The sequence below is a fragment of the Chrysochloris asiatica genome, unplaced genomic scaffold (genome assembly GCF_000296735.1).
Source record: "Chrysochloris asiatica unplaced genomic scaffold, ChrAsi1.0 scaffold00018, whole genome shotgun sequence".
Classification (NCBI taxonomy): domain Eukaryota; kingdom Metazoa; phylum Chordata; class Mammalia; order Afrosoricida; family Chrysochloridae; genus Chrysochloris; species Chrysochloris asiatica.
In genome coordinates this window covers 2,529,018-2,553,759 of record NW_006408536.1, presented here as the reverse complement: position 1 = coordinate 2,553,759, position 24,742 = coordinate 2,529,018, and the positions used below count along the sequence as shown (strand labels likewise).

General features: G+C 36.1%; 1 protein-coding gene and 1 pseudogene across 1 annotated transcript in view; both read left to right on the top strand.

Annotated features, from left to right (window-relative positions):
• IL1RAPL1 (interleukin 1 receptor accessory protein-like 1) overlaps window positions 1-24,742 on the top strand; it is a 1,809,453-nt gene that overhangs the window by 427,981 nt on the left and 1,356,730 nt on the right. The window lies entirely within an intron of this gene.
• Window positions 14,063-24,742, top strand: part of LOC102823279 — a 34,770-nt pseudogene continuing 24,090 nt past the window's right edge.

Genomic DNA, 24,742 nt, shown 5'->3' with positions numbered 1-24,742 from the left:
CAATCAGAATATATTTTTTCTCTTTATGCAACAAATATTGCCATTTGTACTAAGGATTATGTAAAGTTATAAGAAATGCTCAACAGTTGTAAAGGTTATAATTTAGTGTTGTGTTTTGGTTTTCACTTACTTCATTTGTTGGCTGGAACTGTTGATATGCTGTAATATATGAAATAGGAGACAATTTGAACCTCCCCGGACTTTACCTTTTGGTACGACTTTGACGACTGATGTTTTTGTCTAACCTAAGTCATATTTCAAGTGTGCTGCATATAAATGACTGTAGAAGAGAAACTTATCTGTATAGAGCACGCATATTGGTACCTGAACATGATGTTGGTTGTTGTTGTTGTTAAGTGCCATCGAGTCGGTTCCGACCCATAGCGACCCAGTACAGGGTTTCCAAGGGGTGTAAATCTTTACAGGAGTAGAAAGCCTCATCTTTCTCTCGCGGAGCAGCTGGTAGTTTCGAACCGCTGACCTTAAGGTTTGCAGCCCGATTCATAACCACTATTTGAGAAGTTACGAATTTGAATAAAACAGTTGTTAGTTGATTTTGTTGTTGTTTTGTTAAATGAAATTACTGCCTTTAAAGTTGCAAACTTTATTTAGTTATTTAGTTTGGTCCCACCCAACTTCTTTAGGTTTCAAACCATGCTTGTGAGTATGATTATATTATTATGTTTGTAGAAGTTGTTTCTTTAGTGGAAACATCATGATTCATAGAAGGTTTATATGGTGGAATAACTATTCCATCACGTGTATTGCAGTAGGTCTTGTATCTTGTTGGTTTTGTTGTTCAGTGCCGTTGAGTCTTCAGTTCTGATTCATAGCATGACCCTGTATAAGGTTTCTGAGGAGTAACTGGTGAGTTTCAACCACCTTACTTGTAGTTCAAGCTGACCTTTCACTCCAGTACTTTATTCTACAGTGTCATTCCAAGTCTTTTATTTACTAATTAAAAAAAAAAAAAAAAGTACTCTGGACTTCTGTTCTTGATGGTCCTAGATTGTAAATATTGGAGTCTGCATAATGTTAAGGATTTTCATATTGAAAGGTGTGTGTGTGGGGGGGGACTTCTGAAAATTCTGTATAAAATCAGGAATGGAATGTGGGAGAATGGGAAGATAGAAAAATGTTTATTAGGCTGAGATGAAACTCAGTATTTCCAAAGCCATGACAAATTGTCTTAAGAATCATGATTGCTATTTATCCAAAATGTTCGATTGGCAGAATAATCATGTGAGCATATTCTAGGGAGAGTTTAATAATCTAATTGATGGATGATTTTCTTGACTTTTTATGTTTTTAATTTGATTATAAAATAATTTATAGGACATTGTTGCTGTAGTTGTTAAGAGCCAGTGAGTCACTTTCAATTCGTAGAAACCCTAAATAGGGTGGTGGATTTGAACCAGCAACCATACAGTTAGCAGTTGAATGCTTATGTTATGGTGCTACATCAGTATTACCATATATGTAATGTATATTATGAATCCTCTATACACAAACAAATATTAAGTATAAACATACAGTGAGTGTATTTCATGCAATAGAGTAACATTCTGTTTGAGGCATTTTTTTTCCAAATTAAATCACAACCATGTTAACATTTTAGATCCAAGAAAATAGAGATAATAACCAAATAATGAGTCTCTGTAGCTCATTTTTAATTTGTAGGAAATCACCGTTAATCACTTGTGATTTAAATTCCAACATAAACGATTATTTGTTTTTCATGTAATAGCTAGCTGACCATAATAAAGAACAGGGGGACTATATAACAGAATCATAATGTTTTCCAATGACTTTGAGGCATCAGGTAAAAGATAAAATTGGTCTTATGAAATCCCAAAAGGCAGAATTAGAAATAATGGGGTCCACACTAAAAATGTACAGGATTCACAAAGAAAAATATACTTTTAGCAATGAAATGATCTGAAAATGGATACTTTTGTCTTGAACAGTTTTCTCCTATCAGGTATCTTCAAATACAAAATGAAAAATCATTCAATAATGATGTTGTAGATGACATCTAAGAATCTGATGTTTTGTTAGATATATGAGAAAAGGTGACTTCAATTGCTGGTGAAGTTTGGAAGACAGACCTTTTCCAAATGACCGAAAAAGATTTATCTTTGTGCACATTCCAAAGGTGATCAAGAGGAATGTGGAAATTGTCAAACTACATGAGTAGTAAATTTTTTTCTGAAGATAGTTCAACACATTTGCTATAGGACATAAACAGGGAAGTAACTAAAATCCAAGCTGTGTCAAGAGAAGTACATGGAACAAGGGATATCATCGGTGATACCACAGGCATCTTGCCTAAAAACAGAGACTACTAGAAAAATATTTTCTTGTATTATATTAACTACATATTGTCAACTGATTGTGAACAAAAACTGTAGCCTTAATATGTATTGCCAATTACCATAAAAAAAACAAAAATCCTCACGCTCATTCTCATAATAATTTGAGAAAATATTGAAATGGTCGCATAAAGATTTCAATTTACTTGTATTCACAGTTAATGGCTATGGAAGCAAAGACGTCAATAAATTAAACATTTTATTTCATTAGGAAAATCTGCTGATAACTATCTTTAAAATATTAAACAGCAAATATTTCATATGTACCTGATCTAACTCATGGTATTTTCAGTCACTTCATATATATATGAAAAGTGGTCGATAAATAAGGAAGACAAAAGGAGACATGATGCATTTGTATTTCTATGTTGTCAAAGAATATTGAATATATCTTGGAATACTAAAAGAATGGATCAATATATCTCGTAAGAATGGTAGCCAGAATGTTCCTTAGAATCAAGGACAGTGAGAATTCGTCTTAAGTACCTTTGGAATATTATCACCAGGAAGTATTAATGTCTGTAGAAGGACATCATGCTTGATAAACTTAGAGGAAAAATGAGGAAGACCCTCAGGAAGATATGAGTGCTTAAATGTGCTGAAAAGTAGCAAAGATGGTAAGGCTATTCTAAGAATCAGGCATGGCTTTATGACATTGTACATAGGGTCATTGTCACTAGGAATCAACCATACAGAATTCTAACAACAACACATTCTCCTGATGTTCAATGTCAACAACAAAAACTCAGTTGAACAGTGTGCATTATTTAGGAAAGTGCAGAAAGAATTAAGAAATTTAAGAAAACTGTTACATTTTTGAAGTTTTCTCCGGTAAACTTCTTAAAAATTTAGTTGTATGATATCCACGTTTTTAGATGGAGTCACATACTAGATTTCCCTGTATATTGAGTTAGAATTTGGAACACAAAGAATACCCTTTTATTTTTTAACTGAATCTATTCATCTGTTTTTGTTGCACAGATACATTTGCATAAAACACAACTGATGTGCAAGACGATTCTTAATTAGAAAGACTTATAAAAAGCTAATTCCAACAAATAGAACCTGTGTTAGAGGTTCAGCTAATTGGAACCCAATATTTCACAGGAGAAAAAGGAGACAAAAATGAGATGGTTAAGATGGGACACGTTAAAGAAACAACAGGAATGTTCCATTGATTTAGTGCTTGGTTACTAGTAAAATAACCGAACAATCAGAAGAAAGAAACTACTAAGTTGCTCCTTCGGAGAAACATATAGCAATCTGCTCCTGAAAAGATTATGGCTTTGGAAACCCTATAGCATTGTTCTCCTCTGCCCTGTAAGGCAGAATTGACTCAATGTTCGGGTAAACTACAGGCATGGAGGTTAGGATTTACAACACATTATTTTTTTTGGGGGGGGGGGGGGGGGGGGGGGGGGCAATTCAGGAGGGAATAGGTATAAATTATCGATGATGAAAAAAATGTTATTATAAAAGTAATCAGTAACATATTGGAACCAATGAAACGAGAGAGAAAACCATAGAAACAATTTTCAGGGTAAGTAACCAGTGATGTTACCCAAACCCCGGCTGTTAGAGCTATGATAGAGCAAGAATTGGCATATTTTCACAATTTACTAAACTGGGAGGAGTAAGAGGGCTGGGATTGGTTGGGTATTAGGACAGGTTTTTCACTTAAAATTTGCCTATCCGATTAATAGTTTGTAACTTAATGTTAAAGTTCTTATGTTTATGTATTATTGGTATGTTCTCTTGAGTCAGTTCCAACTCATAGGGTCCCTACACACAACAGAAAGAAACACTGCCTGGTTCTGAGCCATCCTTACAATCATTTTTATGCTCCCTTGAGCACATTGCTTTTGTAACTGCTAATCCATGTCATTAGTGGTTACGAATCGGGCTGCGAACCTTAAGGTCAGCAGTTCGAAACTACCAGCCGCTCCACGGGAGAAAGATGAGGCTTTCTACTCCCGTAAAGATTTACACCCTCGGAAACCCTGTACAGGGTCGCTATGGGTCGGAACCGACTCGACGGCACTTAACAACAACAACAACAATCCATGTCATTGGTGAGCTTCCTATTTTTTCTGACCCCCCACTATAGAAAGCATGATGTCCTTCTCCAGGTATTTTCTTCTGACACAGATTTGTTTGTTCTTAAGGCAGTTAGTTCATGGTACTTTTAATATTCTTCTCCAATATCATAGTTTTAAAACAACAATTCTTCTATGGTTTTCCTTATTCATTGTTTAACTTTCACTTGCTTATGAGGGCATTGAAAATACCATGACTTGGGTCAGATGCAGCTTAGTCCTCAAACTGACATCTTTGATGTTGAGGACTTTAAATAGATCCTGTGCAGCAGATTTAACTAATGCAAATACATGGTTTGATTCCCTAACTGCTGTTTTCATGAGTGTTGATTGTGAATACAATAAAAAAGAAGTCTTTTACAACTTCAATTTTTTTATCCTGCGCTTATCATGATGTTATTTATTGGTCCAGTATGAGGATTTTTGTGTTCTTTACATTAACGTGAAACCCATTTTTAAGATTGTGGTCTTCAATCTTCATTAATGAGTATTTAAAATCCACTTCCCTTTCAACAAACAAGATTGTCTTTCTTATCTGCATATCATATATTGTTAATGAGTCTTCCTCCAAACTTGATACCATGCTCTTATTCATACAATACGCCTTTTCAGATTATTTCCTCATTACAGAGATTGGATAAGTATGGTGAAAGAGTATAACCCTGGCACACACCTTTCCTAGTTTTATAACATTTAGTGTTTCCTTGTTCTGTTGGAACGACTGTTTCTTGGTGTATGTACCAGTTCTCCATGAGCACAACAAATTCTTCTAGAATACCCATTCTTTGCAGTTTTATACATAGCTTGTCATGATCTACACAGTCGAAAGTCTTTGCATAGCCAATAAAGGACACATAAACATCTTTCTGATATTCTTTGCTTTCAGCCAATATCCATCTGACTTGAGAAATGATATACTTACTTCCACATCTTCTTCTGAATCTGGCCTCAACTTTTGGCAGTATCTTGTCGATACACTGTTGCAACTGTTTTTGAATTATCTTTAACAAAATCTTCCTTGCATGCGATATTAATTATATCATACAATGATTTCTGTATTCTGTTGGGTCATTTCTCTTTAGAATAGAAAGAACTATAGATCTCTTCTAAATAGTTGTCCAGGTAGCTGTATTCCAAATTTGTTGTCATAGTTAAATGAGTGCCTGTAGGCAGTTGTAGTTTTTCGAAAGATTTCAGTTTGTATTGCATCAATTCCCAGAGTGTTGTTTTTTGAAAATGCATGCCTTCAGTAAAACTTAGACTTTTCCATTCAATACCACTGTGTCATGATGAAATCCTACGTCTTGAAATGGTTGAATATCAACCATTTCTTATTAGCACAGTGTGTACCCCTTCTGTCTTCTTTTGATATTTTCTGCATCATTCAAGATTTTGCCCATGTTGTTATTGTTGTTAAGAACTGTCAAGTTGGATACGACTCATAGTTGCCCTGTATAGTGTTTCCAAGGTTCAGTCGGTGAGCTTTAACCACCCTCCTTGTAGTTCAAACTGACCTTGAAGTCCAGGGTATTAACTAAAAATGGCACATAGTGCCTTCAATGTTCAAAGTCATGATTTGAATATTTTCTTTAATTATTTCAGCTTGAGCAATGCTGAGTATGTTTGTCCCTTTTGATTTTCTAACTCCAGGTCTTTGCACATTGCATTATAATAGTTGACTTTGTCTTCTTGTGCTAATTATACAAATTTTCGTTAAACTCTTTTGCCTTTTTATTTCTTACATTTACTTTAACATCTCTACACTGGAGAGTAGGTTTCAGAGTCTTTTCTGAAATCCATTTTCATCTTTTCCTTTATGTTGTTTAAGCAAAGTGTTTGGAATGAATATGTTATTGATCTTTCAAAGTTTTATTTTATCTCCAGCATTGCTTCTATCACCACGGCCATGCTTACCAACATGTATGTCCTTCCTCGTGATTTCCAACCTTTGCATTCCAATAATCACTCATTATCATTACAGTTTAATTATGTGTTTGTTCAATTTCAAATTGGTGAAGTTGGTAGAATTCAATTTTATCAACACTGCCTTTAGCGGTTTGTGTGTAAATTTGAATAATAGTGGTATGAACTGCTTTTTATAGTCATAGGGATATTTTTATTATGATGAAAATTATACTTCAAGATAAATCTTGAAATGTTGCTTTTGATTACGAATATGATGCCACTCTTCTTCACTTTGTCATTCTCAGCATAGGAAACCATATGATTGGCAGTTTTAAAATGGTCAATACCAATTTATTGTAGCTCACTAATGTCGAGGGTATCGTCTTTTATCTGTTCCATTTCATTTTTAACAGTCTCCAAGTTTTCTGGATTCATACTTTGTATATTAATAGATATTGAGCTTTTTCTCCTGATTTTGAGTTGTGCCCCATTAGCATGTGAAAGTTCTGAAAGTTACTCCATGTGTGTCCTCACAGTCAGTTCTCCTTGAAGGAGGTTGCACTTCACTAGTCAGATTGTGAGGGCCTTCCAAACTGAGCAGGTCATTTTCCAGCACTATATCTGACAATAATCTGGTGATGTTCATCATGTTGTAATATTCAATATTGTGGTGCTTTCTTACAGTGTTCCACTGGTATTCATAAGATTTTCTTTGTCTAAACATTCCAAAGTAGCCAGCTCTCCTTCTTTGTAGGCGCTCTTATTCTGGAATCTCAGCTGATACTTAGCTATTGCTGTGACCCTTCTGGTATTTAAAATACCTGTGGCATAATTTACAGAAACACAAAACCAATCAAGCCAACACTGTGTGTTTCTAGCCATGCTTTTACTGGTAGATTTCCATTATTGGAACATAACAGTATTTTATTCTGTAACTCTAGAATTTTATCCTTCTTTCATCCATCATGAACAAGACAAAAAAATAAAGAAATCATGCTTCCTCAGGTTAAATTGGAGTTCTTAGGTTATACAATTATTGTTCTTGTCTACTAATTTAAGATGCTGAAGATTTGGGTCCATCATGTTACGTCTTAGAAGAATGGTTGGTTGATCTTCACCACAAAACTCTTTGGAGCCCAGTTTGACATTGATACACATAGGATTGCGTCTATCTTGTTCATGATGATTTAATATTTTGTAATTTTTCTCTAAAGATGATAGTACTTTCCAAGATCTTGCATTTGATGTCAAAAAAAACCACAATCAAATATTAAGAGAATCATTTCAAAGTTCTCTTGCCCTTTTTAAATTCAATTCCAATGTCTCTAGAACAATCAATTTATGCTTGACTTCTAGTCACCATTTTCATGAACTTATCTCTTGACCAGTGTCATGCAGTGGAAGTTTAGATGATATTACAATTACAATGTGTTTTATTTCTTAGCTTTTGAGCATTCTGTTATGGGTTCAGATAACAAACACTCAATTACTTGCATATAATTCAAAAATTGTTTTATGAGATGACTGAGAAAGTATAAGTTTCTGAAACTTATTGAATTGTGATTTGTTTCCATTATTTTAAAGATCCTTGTAACTACAAGAGTACAAATATCAAAAATGAAAAATGACTGCATCAGACTTACAAAATGTTTGAAATTTTATTTGAAGCACAAAGACAAAGTAGCGGAAACTGTGAGGTTTTTATATAAAGCTTCAAAGGGGGCGAAAAACCTTAATTTTAGAGAAAGTGGGGTATTTTTGAGATATGAGAGAAAAGCAGATAATATTTTGACCTAATTATAATTTTAATATTGCTCACCTAATACATGTGTAATTTAGCATCTTTATTATTAATTTCCCAACCAATTAATAAACTGTATATGTGTATATATATGTGTGTGTGTAAGTATGGTGGTTGTGTGCCAGCAAGTCAGTTCTGACTCACAGCAACCCCGTATAGGGTTTCAGAGGCTGTAAGTGTTTACAGGAGTAGAATGCAACTAGTAGATTTGAACTGCTGACCTTGCAATTAGCAGCCCAGTTTGTAAGTCATTATGCTAGCAGGACTGCTTATATGTGTGTATGTATGTTTGTGTGTGTGTATGTATATATATATATATATATATATATATATATATATATTGTTATGTGCCATGGAGTCGGTTCTGACTCATAGCGACCCTGTACAGGGTTTCCGAGGCTGTAAATCTTTTCGGGAGCAGAATGCCTCATCTTTCTCCCTCAGACCAGCTGGTAGTTTCGAACAGCTGACCCTGAGGTTCGCAGCCCGATTCATAACCACTATGTTACCAGAGCTCCTATATATATACACAAAAATACACACAGTTGTTGTTAGGGGCCTTGTAGCTGGTGCTGAATCATAGCGACCTTATGTACAACAGAAGGAAACACTGCCTGATCCTGGGCCAACCTCACAATTGTTGCCTCGCTTGAGCACCTTGATGCAGCCTTATTGCCAGTCCATCTCACTGGGGGTCTTTCTGTTTTTCTCTGACTCTCACCTTACCAAACATGATATCCTTCTCCAGCAACTGGTCCCTCCTGACAATATGTCGTAGTATGATAGATGAAGTTTGGCCATCTTGGCCTCCAAGGAGCACTCTGGCTGCACTTCTTCCAAAACAGATCTATTGGTTCATTTGGCAGGCTGTGGCTCTTTCAATATTCTCCTCCAACACCACATCTCAAAAGCATCAATTCTTCTACGGTCTTTTTTATTCATTGTCCAGGTTTCGCATGCATCTGAGGTTATTGAAATACCATGGCTTGGGTCAGGCGCACGTATTCTTCAGGCTGACATCTTTGCTCTTCAACAGTTTGAAAATGTCTTGTGCAGCAGATTAGCCTAATACAATACGTTGTTTGATTTCTTGACTGCCGATTCCGTAAATGTTGATAGTTGATCTTAGCAGAATGAACATACACACTGGGATATACAAAATTAGGTCTAAAAATCCCTTCGTCTTTTAATTCCATTTTTCCACAAACATTAGATGTCCACTTTATGTGTATATGTGTCAAATATATTGATGATTTTTTTCTGACTCATAGCGAACCTGTACATTGTTCCCAAGAAACAGCTGGTACATTTGAACTTCCAACTTTATGTTTAGCAATCCAGTGCTTATCATACAGATACCCACCATGTATATACATGATTATATGTTTTAAAGGTCTGTCACTTAACACTGCCTTTTAACTCAATTAAGCCCGGGTAGTTGTTTAAGGTGTGGTGCTTATGGTAAGCACTCAACTACTATCCTTAAGGTTGTTGATTCAAAAACACCAGCCAGTCCTTGGAAACCTCAGGAGCTGATATCAACTTCTGTGAATCGCTATGAATTCGAGACATCTCAGCATTTAACAAAAACAACAGCAATTGGTCAAGTAGGCTGTGTTCTTATCTGGGTATCTGAATACTAAATATAGGATATTGGAATGTATATTTTTGCATTAGCTATTTTCACATTTTCAGACCTTTAAATGCATATATTAGCCACTGGTGTTGATACTATAGAAGAATTTCTGGACTGTTCAGAAACTTTATTCTGGGTCACAATGAGTAGGAACTGACGTAAGGGCATTTAACAAGGGCAACTACGATTCTGCAATATTAAGTATGAAAAAAAATTAGAATGTGTGTAAAATACCTTTGCATTGTTGTTGTTGTTAAGTGCCGTCACATCAGTTCTGACTCTTAGTGACTCACATAGCGTGTCCAAGAATCTTCTGATGAGTTTGAACAATCTACCCTGTGGTTCTCAGTCTAGTGTTTATCTTCAATGTCGCACCAATGATACAGTATGATACATGCTAATGCAAATAAAACACCACCATATGTAACTCAAAATGATTAAATTAAGTAAAACAATTTTGGCATTGTGTACTCATGCATATATCACACATTATATATATATATATTTCTATAAGTGAATTCCAGCCTCATTCCCCAGCCTTCCCAGGTTTCCGGTAAATCCTGTCCTGTGCATTTTCTTTCATTCAGTTCATTTTCTTTTGCCCCCTATTTATATGTAGAAAAACCATGTGGCAATGTTACTTTTGATCATAATTGTATAATAATGTTATCAATCGTGTTTCAGAAGTCATCGATATAGTGTTGTAGTCCAATGGTAATTAGAAAATGAGCAATTGAAATGAATTCCTTTCTATTTAACTGGACATTATGTAACTTGAGTGAAATTTCCATGTGATCAGAAACTGAAGCCAGCAACATGGAAATGGAATTGGCAAAGCACATTGAGGAAAATAACTTTGGGTGAGCTTACACCATTGGCAATACAAAAAAAATATAATGTGTATGCATTTGTGTAAAAAAAATGGTAAGCATATTAACTGCATAGTGAGTATAATTTGATAATCTATGAGGTGTATAGATTTTATAATGCAAAAATAGTTTACATGAGTGCGATGTGTTAGATTAGGCTTAAAATCAATTCATTAATTTTTATTTGAGTTAAAAATATAGATCAAAGTAATTTAAAGACTGGATCTGTACTGTAGTCATTTGAGGTAAATCGTTTTATAATGCGTTTTATCTTACTGAACATTAAGTCAAATTATCTTTGTATACTGATTTTCAGGCGAGGTTGTGAAGTTTCGTAGAGTCGGTTCCTACCTATAGCGAGCCTGTACAGGGCTTCTGAGGATCAGTTGGTGAGCTTGAACCACCGAACTTGCAGTTCTAACAGCTTAGCAGTCTGGTGCATTAACGCTCAGCACCACACCAGGACTGGCCTCTACAATAATGCTGCCTCATCTTACATCCTCTGTCAACTGTTTATTAATTATGTTATTGTTGGTGTTAAATGCTGTTAACTCTGTTCCAACTCATAATGACCCTCTATAGACTTTCCTTGGCTGTAAATCTTTGCGTGAGTAGAAAGCTTCATCCATGTACATTCAAGCACCTGGTTGGCTCAAATTGCTGACCTTTTGGTTTGCAATCCAGTGAGTTTGAAAAAAGTTACTGACGTTTTAATGCCTCACTTTCCTGATTATTATTGTGAAGATTCAAATGAATGAGACTGTATTGTGAGGTGATCTCTGTAAGCCCATCTGCAGAGTGCCTGGTATCATGGAAGCTTTTAGCGTAGCCATCATTACTAAAGAGCAATAAACTTATCCTTCAGAGTATGGCAATTCTGGAACACTAGATAGCTAATAGATTTTCCCTTTTCCACCCAAACAATATTTATTGAGCCTCTGTTCCGTTCAAGGCACCATGCTAGATTAAGGATATAAAATGAGTACGACAGGGTTTCCACTCTCTGTTTATTACAATTTTGTATGTTCCTTAAAGGCAGTGTCCATATATTTTGATGATCTACATCATTTGATGTAGTAAGGAAAATCTCCACGATAATACTTAATAAGAACACAGCACTATTTGCTTATATTTATCACAATGTCTTTTTTCTCCTCAAAAATTCAATGAGTATTTATCAGTGCCAATTCTATCATCTATTTAACAATCTGGAAAACGGAGGAGTCATAAGGGAAAACCAATTCCTGCTGCTAAGTACTAACAGCCTTTGACAAAGTTGTGTCTGGAACTGCAGGCCAAGTAAGCATGGATCGGAAGCAAGGTGATCAAGATGTTCAATTTGTCTGTTTAGCAGAAAAAGGTGAATGGTCTTGCTTCCTTAAATTACCTTTTTAGTTGGTTTTGTTTGATGAGAGCAGTAGCACCTACTAGAGATTCAAAGGTGTGTGTGTGTGTGTGTGTGTGTGCGCGCGCGTGCGTGCGTGTTTGTGTGCAGGTGCACATGAATGCAAGTAATTGTGGATGTTTGGAGAGATGTTCAGGATGCTAATTTGCATCACTCTGTAGTTCAATTTTCCAATAGGGTTGATACATTTTATGAAAAGGATATATTAGTTTGTTCATCTATTCATTGTGTACCTAGTTGATAGCATTATACTGGATGCTGACAGAGGTTCAAATATGAGGATAACAAGGTCCTTTCCCTCAGGAAGTGCACCCCCAAAATTACTGTTTAGTGAAAGTAATAAAACAGTACAAAATATGAAAACTATGTAGAAAAATATGCTGAGTGAGAATGTGACAGTGTTTTGTATTTTTTCTGGTGCTCAGTGATAGCCCTGTGGGGAATCTAGCGTTATGCTGGAACTTGAAGGATGGGGCTGACTTTAGAAGTGGGGAAATAAGGTATAAGGGCAATCTAGCTAAGAGAGGGACATCACAGAACATTCATGTGACTAAGTATTTTCTCTATCACCGAGCTTATTCAGAGACTTGGCAGATATTAGCACTTATTTCAAAAACACAACCCTAGAAACCCATGGCCAGTTTGTGGATTCTGACTGATCAAGTTGCCATAGAACAGAATGATTCTTCTCCTTACGGTGTCTGAGTCTGTAAATCTTCATGGGAGCAGATTGCTTCAATTACTGTAGCAATGTGAATCGTCCCTTTGAACCTCTGATGCTGAGCCTCGAAGCTCAATGCTTAACCCATGACTCCACCAGGACTCCTTTTGGTCTTGTTCTTTGTTTTGATTCACAGCTTCCCTATTTAGGTTTTCCAATCCTGTCATTTTTAATGGAGATGAAGGCCTCTTTTGTCTCTGTTGGAGGGAGCTGGATTTCAGCAGATTACCATGTGATTAGCAGTGCAATGTGTAACCCTCTACAACTCCAATTCCCCTTTTTGGAAATGATACCGCAGTTCAACTTCCTCACTTACAAATAAAAGGTTGGAGTAAGAATCTATTTTGTGTGTTATCGGAATTTAATGTGACTCGTGTGAAACAGCTGTAATATCCACATCACAGGGAAGTCAATGTGTTCATTACTGGTAATAGATATTTGAATGAAATAAGCAGTCACTGAAAGACAAGCATCCAACTGTTGTTTGTCGTTCTAAGAAAACAGTATTTCCTCTGAAGACAAATGTTGGTATTTCTTTTCGAATTGGGTTTCATTGCTTGACCCAGAAGGTCGGTGGTTCAAACCCACCATCCACTCCCTTGGAAACCTTATACAGTGTCAGTATGAGTCAGAACCTACTCAATAGCACTTAACAACAGGAAGAACACCATTTGTTGTTATTGTCATGTGCTGTCGAGTCAGTTCTGACCCATCGTGACCCTATATAGGGTTTCCGAAGAGCAGCTGGTGAGCTTGAACCACCAACCTTGCAGTTCAAATGGCTTTGCAGCCTGTTGCATTAACCCACAGCATCACACAAGGACTCCAAGAACACCATAAGGCCCTCCCTGTACAGGGTTTATGAGGTTATAAATCATTGCGGTAGTAGAATGGCTTACCTTTCTCCCTTGCAGCAGCTGTTTGGTTTCAACCCCCTGACCCTGTTGTTTACAGTCTATAGAGTTGTTGTGCTCACTGGAAACCCTACTGAGGGTCTCTTTCAATCAGAAATGACCTGAGGACACTTAAAATCATAACTTTAATTGTTGGTTTCAACTAATAGAACCTTTATGTACAGCTAAACGAAATTTTGCCACGTCCTACATCATCCTCACAATGATTACTACGTGGAATCCCATTATAGTAGCCACTGTGTCCATCTAGCTCACTGAGGATCTTCCTCTTTTTCCCTGACCTTTCTATTTTATCAAATGTGATGTCCTTCTCAGTGACTGTTCCGTCCTGATAATATAGCCGATGAATGTGAGATGAAATGTTGCCATCTTTGCTTCTAAAGAGCATTCTGGCTTTACTTCTTCCAATACAGAGTTGTTCATTTTTATTGCCAACAGCCTTGTTATAATAAATATTCTTCATTGACACCATAATTCAAATGCATAAAGTCTTAAGTCTTCCTTATTCATTCTGTAGCCTTTATATGAGTAGGAAGCAATTAAAAATACATTGGGTCGCATCAGATTTTTGTCCTGAAAGTGACGGGTTTTTTTTGCTTTTTAACACTTTTTTGTAGCAGATGGAATCAATTCAATAATTAATTTGATTTTGTGATTGCTTCGATGAGTGTTACTTCAATACTTTCTCCATTTATCATGGTTTTGCTTATTGATTCAGTTGCGAGGATTTTTGTTTTCGATATGTTGAAATGTAATCCTAACTTCTGAAGTCCAACATCTTTTATCTTCATCAGTAATCACTTCAAGCCTTTTACTTTTAGCAAGCAAGATTTGTCTTCTATAGTCCTGGAAGCATAATGGGTTCTAAGCCAGGATGCTAACCACATACTCAGTAGTTCAAATCGACCCGTTGCTACACAGGAGAATGATTAGGCTTTCTGCTCCCGTACACTTTTAGTGGTATGTCACTGTAGGATAAACCTTGGACCACAAGGTCGCTTTGAACCAAAAGTTCAGTGATTCAAATGAACCAGCCGTTTTTTGGAAACCGTATACTGGGTCTTATGAGTCAGAACTGATTTGATGGCACTTAACAACAGCAACAATAACAACAATGAACTCTTACATCCCTGGAAACCTTATATAGTGCCACTTTGAGTCAGCATCGATTCGGTGGCACACAACCACCATATCCCAGGTTACTATTGAGTCTTCCACTAATCCTAATGCCACATTCTTGTTCATAAAGTCCAGCTTCTTGGGTTCTTTGCTCAAATTATGTATTGAATAAATGTGGTGAAAAGAAACAACCCATACACATTTTCCTGATTTCAAACCACTCAGTATCCCCTTGTTCTATAAGATAATTGCCTCTTGGTCTCTCTCTATATATATGTTCCTCATGTGTACAGTAAAATGTCACAATTTTATCCATAATTTCTTATGATATGTATATTCAAATGCCGTTTACCTTCAATATAACACTGGTCAACATCTTCCTAGTATGCTCTGTTTTTAGTCAATATTATTCTAACATCAGCAATGCCATTTTTCAGTTCCATGCCCCTTTTTGTATTCAGCTTTGATTTTTGGCAGTTCCCTTTTAAGGCACTGCTGTAACTATTTTTTAAATTATCTTCAGCATAATTTTCCTTCTGTGTTATATTAATGATATTGTGTAAAAAATTCCAAATTTAATTTGATCATCTATCTTTGGTGTCGACCCAAATATGCTTCTCTCCTAGTGGATTAGCTAGGTAGTTGTCTTACAAATTTGTTGGAATATACCAGTGAGCACCTGTAGCACTGCATCCTTTCACGGAAATATCTAAACAGGTATTTTGTCAATTTCGGGAGCCTTGTTTTTCACCAATGGAGCTTAGCCTTCTTCCTTCATTTTCAGAGTTTATTGAATATATGTTATCTCTAAAAAATAGTTTAACTACTAACGCTTCTCACTGCAGTGACTCTGTGTATTCTTCCCATTTTATTTTGATGTTTGCCCCATCATCTATGGTTATGCATGAATTCTTCAATATTACAACTTGACCTGAAATTTATTTTAGTTCATTCTGCTTGAGAAATGTATATCATGTTATTCCTTTTTGGTTTTCTAACTCCAGGTATTTGCACATATCGTTATAGTGCTTAACTTTGTTTACCTGAGCTACTGTTTGAAATCTTCTGTTCACTATTTTACTTTATCCGTTCTTCAGTCCCCTTTAGCTATCCTAAGTTCACGAGTTAGTTACAGAGTTCATTCTAACATTCATTTTTCTCTCATATTATTGAAGTTTTCTTTCCTCATGTATATGATGGTATCCTATAAATTGTCTGCTCTTTGTTCATTACAGTTCATTGTGTTAAATCTATTCTTTAGATAATCTCTACATTCAGGTAAGATACACTGAAGTTTCAATTTTAAATCTCATCCATCTATTTTATTGTAGCTTCCACTTTTATTTTCATATGAGCAATTGATATATGTTCCTCAATCGAACCCTGGCCTTGTTCTGATTGATTATTTTGAATAAATTTATTGTTTCTTTCCACAGGTATACTCAGTTTGATACCTGTGTAGTACACCTGGCACGATTCATGTGTATGTTTTTGTTTTTGTGAGTTGCTGTTGAGTTGGTTCTGAGTCCCTTTGAACTTATGCACAACAGGAGAATACACTGCCTGCTTTTGCAACCTCACATGGTATGCTTGTGCCCATTTCTGTTCCAATGTGTCAACCTATCTTATTGGGGCTCTTCATATTTTTGTCTAACCTTGCTCTTTACCAGGCATGAATGATGTCCTTCTCAAGGGGCTGGTTCCTCCTGATAATATGTCTGAAATATGAGTGATGAAGTCCAATCATTTATATAATCATTAAATGATATAGTCACCAGTTGTTGTTAAAGAAAGGAGTTTAATAAGAACAAGTGATTTGAAAAATCTATCATGGGATATTTTTAACTACTGATATTTTTGCTTTGTTTCCAACTTTTCTATTCCAATCACCATTAAACAGCATTGCATCTTGACTGACTTTTTAGTCAACTCGAGACCACAATTTCTTCACCTGTGCCTTTTATGATTGGTGCATAATTTGAATAATAGTCCTACTAATTGCTCTTCCTTGTAGGTATATCAGTATTATTCTGTTACTGAGAGCATTGTATTTCATGATGGATTTTCATATGCCCTTTTTTTGCAATAAATGTAATGCCATTCTTATACAATTTGTACTCACCTATACAGTTTGAATCTCAAGGTTGGTGGTTTAAGCCCTCCAGCCGCTCCTAAGAAACTCTTATCAAGGGTCCCTGTGAGTGAGAATCGACTTTACTGCAGTGAACAACAGCCAAAAGAGCATAGTGGACCTAGGAGCCTGGAGGCTCTGTAGGATAAGCACTGGACTGGGAATCAAAAGGTCAGCAATTCTAGCTTACCAGCTACTCCGCACAAGGACGATGAAGATTTCTGCTCCCAAACAGATTTGAGGCCCTGGACCCTAGTCAGGGCCTGTATGAGTCAGAACCTACTTCAGTATAGTGATCAATAACAACAAACATATTGAAAATAGCCAATCCCAGTCCATTTCTATTCATAAATGACTAAGACAGAAGCAATCTTCAAATATTCCTTTTCATTTTTGACAATTTCCAGTGTTCCTTGATTCATACTTCAAAAATTTCCATATGTTCATTGTTTTTGGATGTATGCATTTGTTTCTTCCCATTTTGAGTCTTGCCACATAAGCATATGAAGATCCCCAAAATTTTACACCATCCGAGTCAGTAAAGTTGACTCTACTGTGAATCTGTAGCTCTTTCTCCTTCTTATTATAAATTCTTCCAATATAAGGACTCATGTTTAAGAACTATATCAGAAATATTCTGCTGCTTCCCAGAGGTTTTCAGTTGCCAAGTTGCTCATAAAGAGAACACCAGGTCTATTTTTCTAGTCTTTCATAGTTTGGTAGCTCTGCTTAAGCCTATCCACCCTGAATGGCCTTGGTAATATTTGATATACCAGTGGCATAGCTTCTAGCACACCAGAAACACAGAACTAACCACAGTATGACAAACTGACACATGAGTGATGGGGTCTCTAATACCCAAAACCCAAAAACTTAGCAAAATCCATTATCACTGGGATCACTTTTGACTCCTAGTGATCAGTGTCTCACACTGGGATTCTTTATGGCCACCGGCAGCCTTGTCTTTCTTCTGTGTAGCCATTGGTGGATTTGACCTGCCAACCTTGTGTATAGCTGTCCAGTCCCTATTCTTTCTACTTCGCCACTTGGTCTCCTGAGTCTCTAATAGTGTTTGGTAGATCTTTTTAGACTACTTGATTGCTTTGTTATGGGAATGATCACAATTAAATAACTCTATGATAGATGGTCTCCAAAATGACATTTTTCTTCCCTTCAAAAAATAAATCCACTTTATTTGGTCCATATAATGTGTGTCTAACCTGTATGATAAATTTTCAAAAATATATGTTGAAAACATTTACTTGGAAAAGTAGTTGTCTTTGATCATTATCATTAAGATGTATGTAGAAATCACCCTCATTTGCACTATGTACTTTAGGATATTATAGTCCTTGTGTAGTGTTGTAGGATTAAAAACTTGACTATAATGGCAGTTTGAACCACACAGCCAGCGATTCAAACTTACCATCTGCTTAAGAAAATGGCTCATAATTGTAGAGGTGGCAGAGTCCCATATCAGGGCCAGATGAACCAGGATTGGCAAACAGGCTGGTCCGGCGGGTAGACAGACAAAGAGGCAAGTCTTGTAGGCAGAAAGTCAGACAAGATGTCAGGTGGATAATGAAGGAGGACAAGCAGAAGATGAAGGACTAGGCAGATGCAAGATCCAGACCCAACAGAAAGCAAGCAAACTGTGACTGAGTGTCCATTATAATCAAAGCCAATCACATGCTTGAAAAAAACATCCTTTCAATTGATTGGCTGATCATAGTCAGTCGTCATAGAATTAACTATGCCTGCTCATAGCCAATCATTATAGAGGTAACTGGTGCTGTGGGTTAATGCAGTGCACTTCAAAGTCAGTTTGAATCACAAACTTGGTGGTTAAAGCCCACCAGCTGTTCCTCGGAATCCCTATACAGTGTCTTTACCTGCCAGAACCTACTCGATGACACTTATCAGCATCAAGAACACTGTGTTAGACCTCACCATGGTGAGTAACCATATCTCAGCTGCCAAACCACTGGAAATCCTGAACCAATCAAGTGAACACAAAACCCTGAGCTATCACAGTCTACCCCTTGTCAACTTGGTACCTGTAAACAATATGCATAATCTCAAGATAATTTGAAAGTCATCCTTGCACCTAGCATGATGCAACTCAAATGTCTTCAACTGCAAACGTACTTACTGGCCCCATTTATCTCTTATATTTCACCAGTTAAAAAGGCAAAAATATTGGATGCACACATAAAAAACATATACATATATACTTGTTGTTGTTGTGGTGGTTAGATGCCATCGAGTTGTCACCGACTTATAGCAACACTATGCACAGCAGAATGAAACAATGTCCGATCCTGAGCCAACATCACTACTGTTGCCACACTTGAGTCCATCGATGCTGCCACCTGGCCAATCCATCTATTTAGGGGTCTTCCTATTTTTCTTTGACCCTCCATCTTGCCAAGCATGATATCCTTCTCTAGCGACTGTTCTCTCTTGACAATATGTCCAAAGTATGAGAGACGAAATTTGGTCATCTTGGCCTCCAAGGTGCACTCTGGCTGCACTTCTTCCAAAACGAATCTATTGGTTCTTTGGCAGCCCATGTCACTTTTAGTATTCTCCTCCAACACCATAATTCAAAGGCATCAATTCGTCTAAGGTCTTCTTTATTCACTGTCCAGCTTTCGCATCCATATGAGGTTATTGAAAATACCTCGGCTTGGGTCAGGTGTACCTTAGTCCTCAAGATGACATCTTTGCTTCAACACTTTAAAAAGGTGTTGCATAGCAGATGTGCATAATGCAATACATTGTCTGATTTCTTGACTGCTGCTTCCATGAATGTTGATAGTTGATGCAAGATGAACGAAGTCCTTGACAACTTCAATTTTTTCTCCATTGATAAAAATGTTGTTTATTGGTCTATTGGTCCATTGGTGAGGATTTTTGTTTTCTTTACATTGAGATGTTGTCTATACTGAAGGCTTTGATCTTCATCAGTAAATGTTTTAAGTCTTCTTCACTTTCAGCAAGCAAGATTGTATCTTCTGCGTATCACGAGTTGTTAATGAGTCTTTCTCCAATCCTGATGCCACGTTTTTCTTCGTAGAACCCAGCTTCTCGGATTATTTGCTCAGCATACAGGTTAAATAAGTATGGTGAAAGAATACAACCTTGTTGCACACCTTTCTTAATTTTAAAACATTCAGTGTTCCCATGTTCTGTTCGAACAACTGCCTATTGGTCCAGGTACAGATTCCTCATGAGTACAATTAGGTGTTCTGGAATACTCATGCTTTGCAATGTTGTCCATAGCTTGTCATGATCCGCACAATCAGAAACCTTTGCATAGTCAATAAAGCACAGGTAAACATCCTTCTGATATTCTCTTCTTTCAGCCAAGATCCATCGGACATCAGCAATGATCGCTCTCGTTACACAGCCTTTTCTGAATTCAGCTTGAACCTCTTGAAGTTCTCTGTCAATGTATGATTGTAGCCATTTCTGTATTACCTTTAGCAAATCTACTGCCATGGGATATCAAAGAGATTGTCCGATGATTTTTCCATTCCGTTGGGTCACCTCTCTTCGGAATGGGCACAAATATGGATCTCTTCACACTCAGTTGGCCAGAGAGTTGTCTTCCATACTTTTTGGCAGAGATGAGTGAGTGCCTCCTGTGGTGCCTCACTTTCTTGAAAGATTTCAATTTTTATTTCATCAATTCCTGGTGTCTTGTTTTTTGCCAATTCCTTCAATGAACCTTGGACTTCCTCCCTGAGTATCATTGGCTCTGGATCATGTGCTACCTCTTGAAATGGTTGAACATTGACCATTTCCTTTTGGTACAGTGACTTTGTGTATTCCCTCCAACTTCTTTGATGCTTTCTGCATCATTCAATAATTTGCCCAGAGAATCTTTCATTAATGAAAGTCGAGGCTTGAATTTTTTCTTCAGTTCCCCCACCGTGAGAAATGCTGAGTATGTTCTTCCTATTTGGTTTTCTGATTCCAGATTTTTGCACATTTTGTTGTAACATTTGGCTTTATCTTCTTGCGCTTATCTTTGAAGTTTTCTGTTCTGCTCTTGGACCTCTTCATTTCTTCCATTTGCTTTAGCATTTCTAAGCTGGAGGGCAATTTTCAGGGTCTCTTCTAACATCCATTTTGACCTTGTACTTCTTTTTTGTCTTCTTAATGACTTTTTGCTTTCTTCACGTATTATGTTCTTGATGTCATCCCACAACTCTTCTGGTATTCTGTCTTTAGTGTTTAATGTATCAAATCTTTTCTTCAGATGATCTCTACATTCAGGTGGAGTATATTCAAGGTCATATTTTGGCTCTCGTGGACTTGTTTTCATCTTCTTCAGTTTCAGTTTGAATTTGCATACGAGTAATTGATGATCTCTTCCACAGTCTGCCCCTGGCCTTATTTTCACTGATGATATGGACCTTTTCCATCGTCTCTTTCCACAGATTTAGTCAGTTTGTTGTTGTTAAGTGCCATCAAATAGGTTTCAACCCATCGTGAACCCTGCCTAGGATTTTCTAGGAGCAGCTGGTGAGCTTGAATTGACAATCTTACAATTCTAACTGATTTGTAGTCTACGTCATTAACCCACAATGCCATACTAGGAACCTATCTGTCTATCCATCCATCCATCATCCATCCATCAATCCATCTATTCATAATAATTAAGGTTCTGATCATGTGGTCATAGCTGGCATTTAGAATTAAGTTCTTCCACTATTCATTCCAAATTCATTTTGCCCTTGGCAAATACTTCAACTTGCCATTCCTCTTTGCATATTGGTGTGACCCAGTCCTTGATTGTTGAAGGATCTAGATTTCTGTAGTTTACCATTGGCTTCATTCACAGTGCTTGGTAGGTCACATATTCTTCTTAACCTCCTTTATATAATGTCAATGTAATTTCTCCTTAGTAATTATAATTAATCACACCACCCAATATAATTCCTTTCTTTGCAAGTTGATTAAGAGGCATGAGGAGTGCAAAGTGGATAAGGGACATTCTTGACTTCCAGTTAGATGGTGCAGTGCCGTGTCTCCAGGTAGGAGTTTTTATCTGTTTGGAGCTACAACATTGCATTATTTTGTAATTACAGTTGTCCTAGAATTTTTTCGAGTCCCTTCCTATCCTCAAAAGTAAAGTATCAAATAAATCCCAGAATGTACAATAATTATAGTCATATTTAAAACTTAGTATTTGAGACATGTGGAATGGCTTTAAATTGTAATGATTTTTTACAATTGGCTGAAGAGGAGTCCTGGTGTGGCGCTGTGGGCTAATAAGTCAGAGTGCAAAGTCATTTGAACTGCATGGTCAGTGGTTCCATATCAGCAGATGCTTCTTGGAAACCCAATACAGGGCTGCTATGGGTCAGAATCGACTTGATGGAACTTAACAAAAATAATAAAGTAGATATTATATATTATGAAATATATAATGCTAATATCACCCCAAAGAAGGAAACTAATATTGATATTTTTGAATTGAAATAAACAAAATCGTTATTTTTACACCCATTTTTTGAAAGCTAGAAGTGTTATATTCATGGAAATATGTTGTCTTAATCACACTAGAATAAAATGCATTTAGTGCTTAAAAAAAGTTATACTACTCTGTATCTTCAATGTAACTACATTTCTCTCATTTGAATTGAATTGGTTATCGATAGTAATATATGCAGAGATGTGATTTTAGAAGGACAAATGTAAGGATCATAATAAAATGTGGGCTACCTTTCCTTGAATTATGGATATTTTCGTACAACAATAAAAGGTCATTGCTATGCTTTACTTTTCATTTTTCTTATAAAATTGTATAGAGTAGGTGAATTGAATCGTTCATTTCAGGTTGCTTTCAGTGTGGACTCTTGAATATTCAATATAGCAGTCTGTTATGTGAAATGAATGATGTTTACTTATTATAAAAAATACAAGGAACATCCAAATCAATTCAATGAAACTTTTATGTGCAAAATTTGAGCTACATTCTGTACAGAAAACAATCCAAAAATAATTGATTTTAAAGCCATTTTTGGTAATTAGATACCCAGCCATGTTTAAACACATTTTCCTTAGATAAGAAATATAATTTGTTTGTTAATTTACATGGCATCCAATTATTTAAACTTTGGTAAAAGCAAAACAATTATGTTTTATATAAATTTGGAATAGCCTCAGTACTTTATATTACAAGAGAAATTTGAACTTTCAAAGACTTATTTACAGAAAATATGCATTCATTTACAATTCTTACCCGTATTTGACTACTTATTCATACCTTGTTTCCTAATTGATTTCAGATGCCTTAGAAAAATACGTGCAATACAAATGAACAATAAATAGTTGATGGATGTAAGATGCAGTGTTGAGAAGAATAGCTAATGCCACAAGTGAGACTGTGCAGAAGTTGACCATAGATTTGTCTGTAAACATGATACTAAAATGTTTCCAAATTTATGAGTGGGAACTCTCTTTTATCTACATAAAATACCGGAGTACACATCTTCTACATAGAAAGGCCCAGGCCATTAATAGGAGTTAATTTCTGTAGTTGCGTTCTCCAAAAATATATGTATTCTGACTGTTAACTGACAGTTTCTACACCTCTACAAATGTAAAAACAATATTTAAAATAATTGGCATTCAATTATTTCAAGATCATAAAGTACCTCATGAATCATCAAGAGGTAGGTAATTATGTCAAATGAAAGTTTATAATTGAGTTTGATTTATATTTTAATAAATAGAAACACTTTTGTAGAGTGCATAAAACTGTTGACTCATATATTTTGATTATCTGTCGTGTTTAAATCATTATTATTAACAGAAGTTAATTGTCCACTCTTACAGAAATGAAATTGATGTAGTCAAAAAGTTGAATTTCATTGTACTTCATTTTAAAACTCCTTAAAATGTAACACTTTGATATTTAAGAAGACATTTAGTTTCATATAGTTTTTGTTTTATTATATAATGTGTTATCATTAATCTGAGAGACAGAAAAGCAGGAATTTAATTTCCATCTTTCCCCCATTTGTATTTGTTTTAGGCAGATAATTTCACTTCTTCAGAAATAAGAGAGAGTTATATAGTTTCTAAATTACTTGCTAGCATTGAGATTTTGGGATTTTGCAGGTGATTTTAAGCACCCTTACTTTATGATTTTTTGAAGTTCTATGACCTTTTCAGCATGGAGATCTTCTAAATTGCAATGTTTTGGTAAACAGTTAACAGGTTTTATCTTTCTATGTATCTCCATGATTTCTAAATTACAGAATTGTCTATGACAATTTAAAGGTGTTTTTTTTTTTTTAAAGTTAAAGAAGATATATTTTTTCCCTAATTTTTCCATATGTATGTTTGTTGTTGTTGTTGTTAAGTGCGTCCAGTCATTTCCAACCCATAGCGACCCTGTATAGGGTTTCCTAGGAGCAGTGGTGGGCTTGAACCACCGACCTTGCAGTTCAAATAGATTTACAGTCCATCGCATTAACCCACAGTGCCATACCTGGACTCCATATATATATGTATTTTGTATTTATTATACTGCTTTTTTCTGGAGAATGATGTGGCAGCCTGCTTCCAGAAGACTTGCAGCACTGGAAACCCACTGAGGAAGAAACCGAATTCTGTAGGGTCCCCCTGCTCTGGAATCTACTTAGTGACAATGGGATAATGCTATTGAAAAGTAACATAGTCTGCATTTGTTTGTATTGCAGTGTTTGTCTGTTATCACTTCTCTTTCATCACCACTTCATTTATCTCATTGAA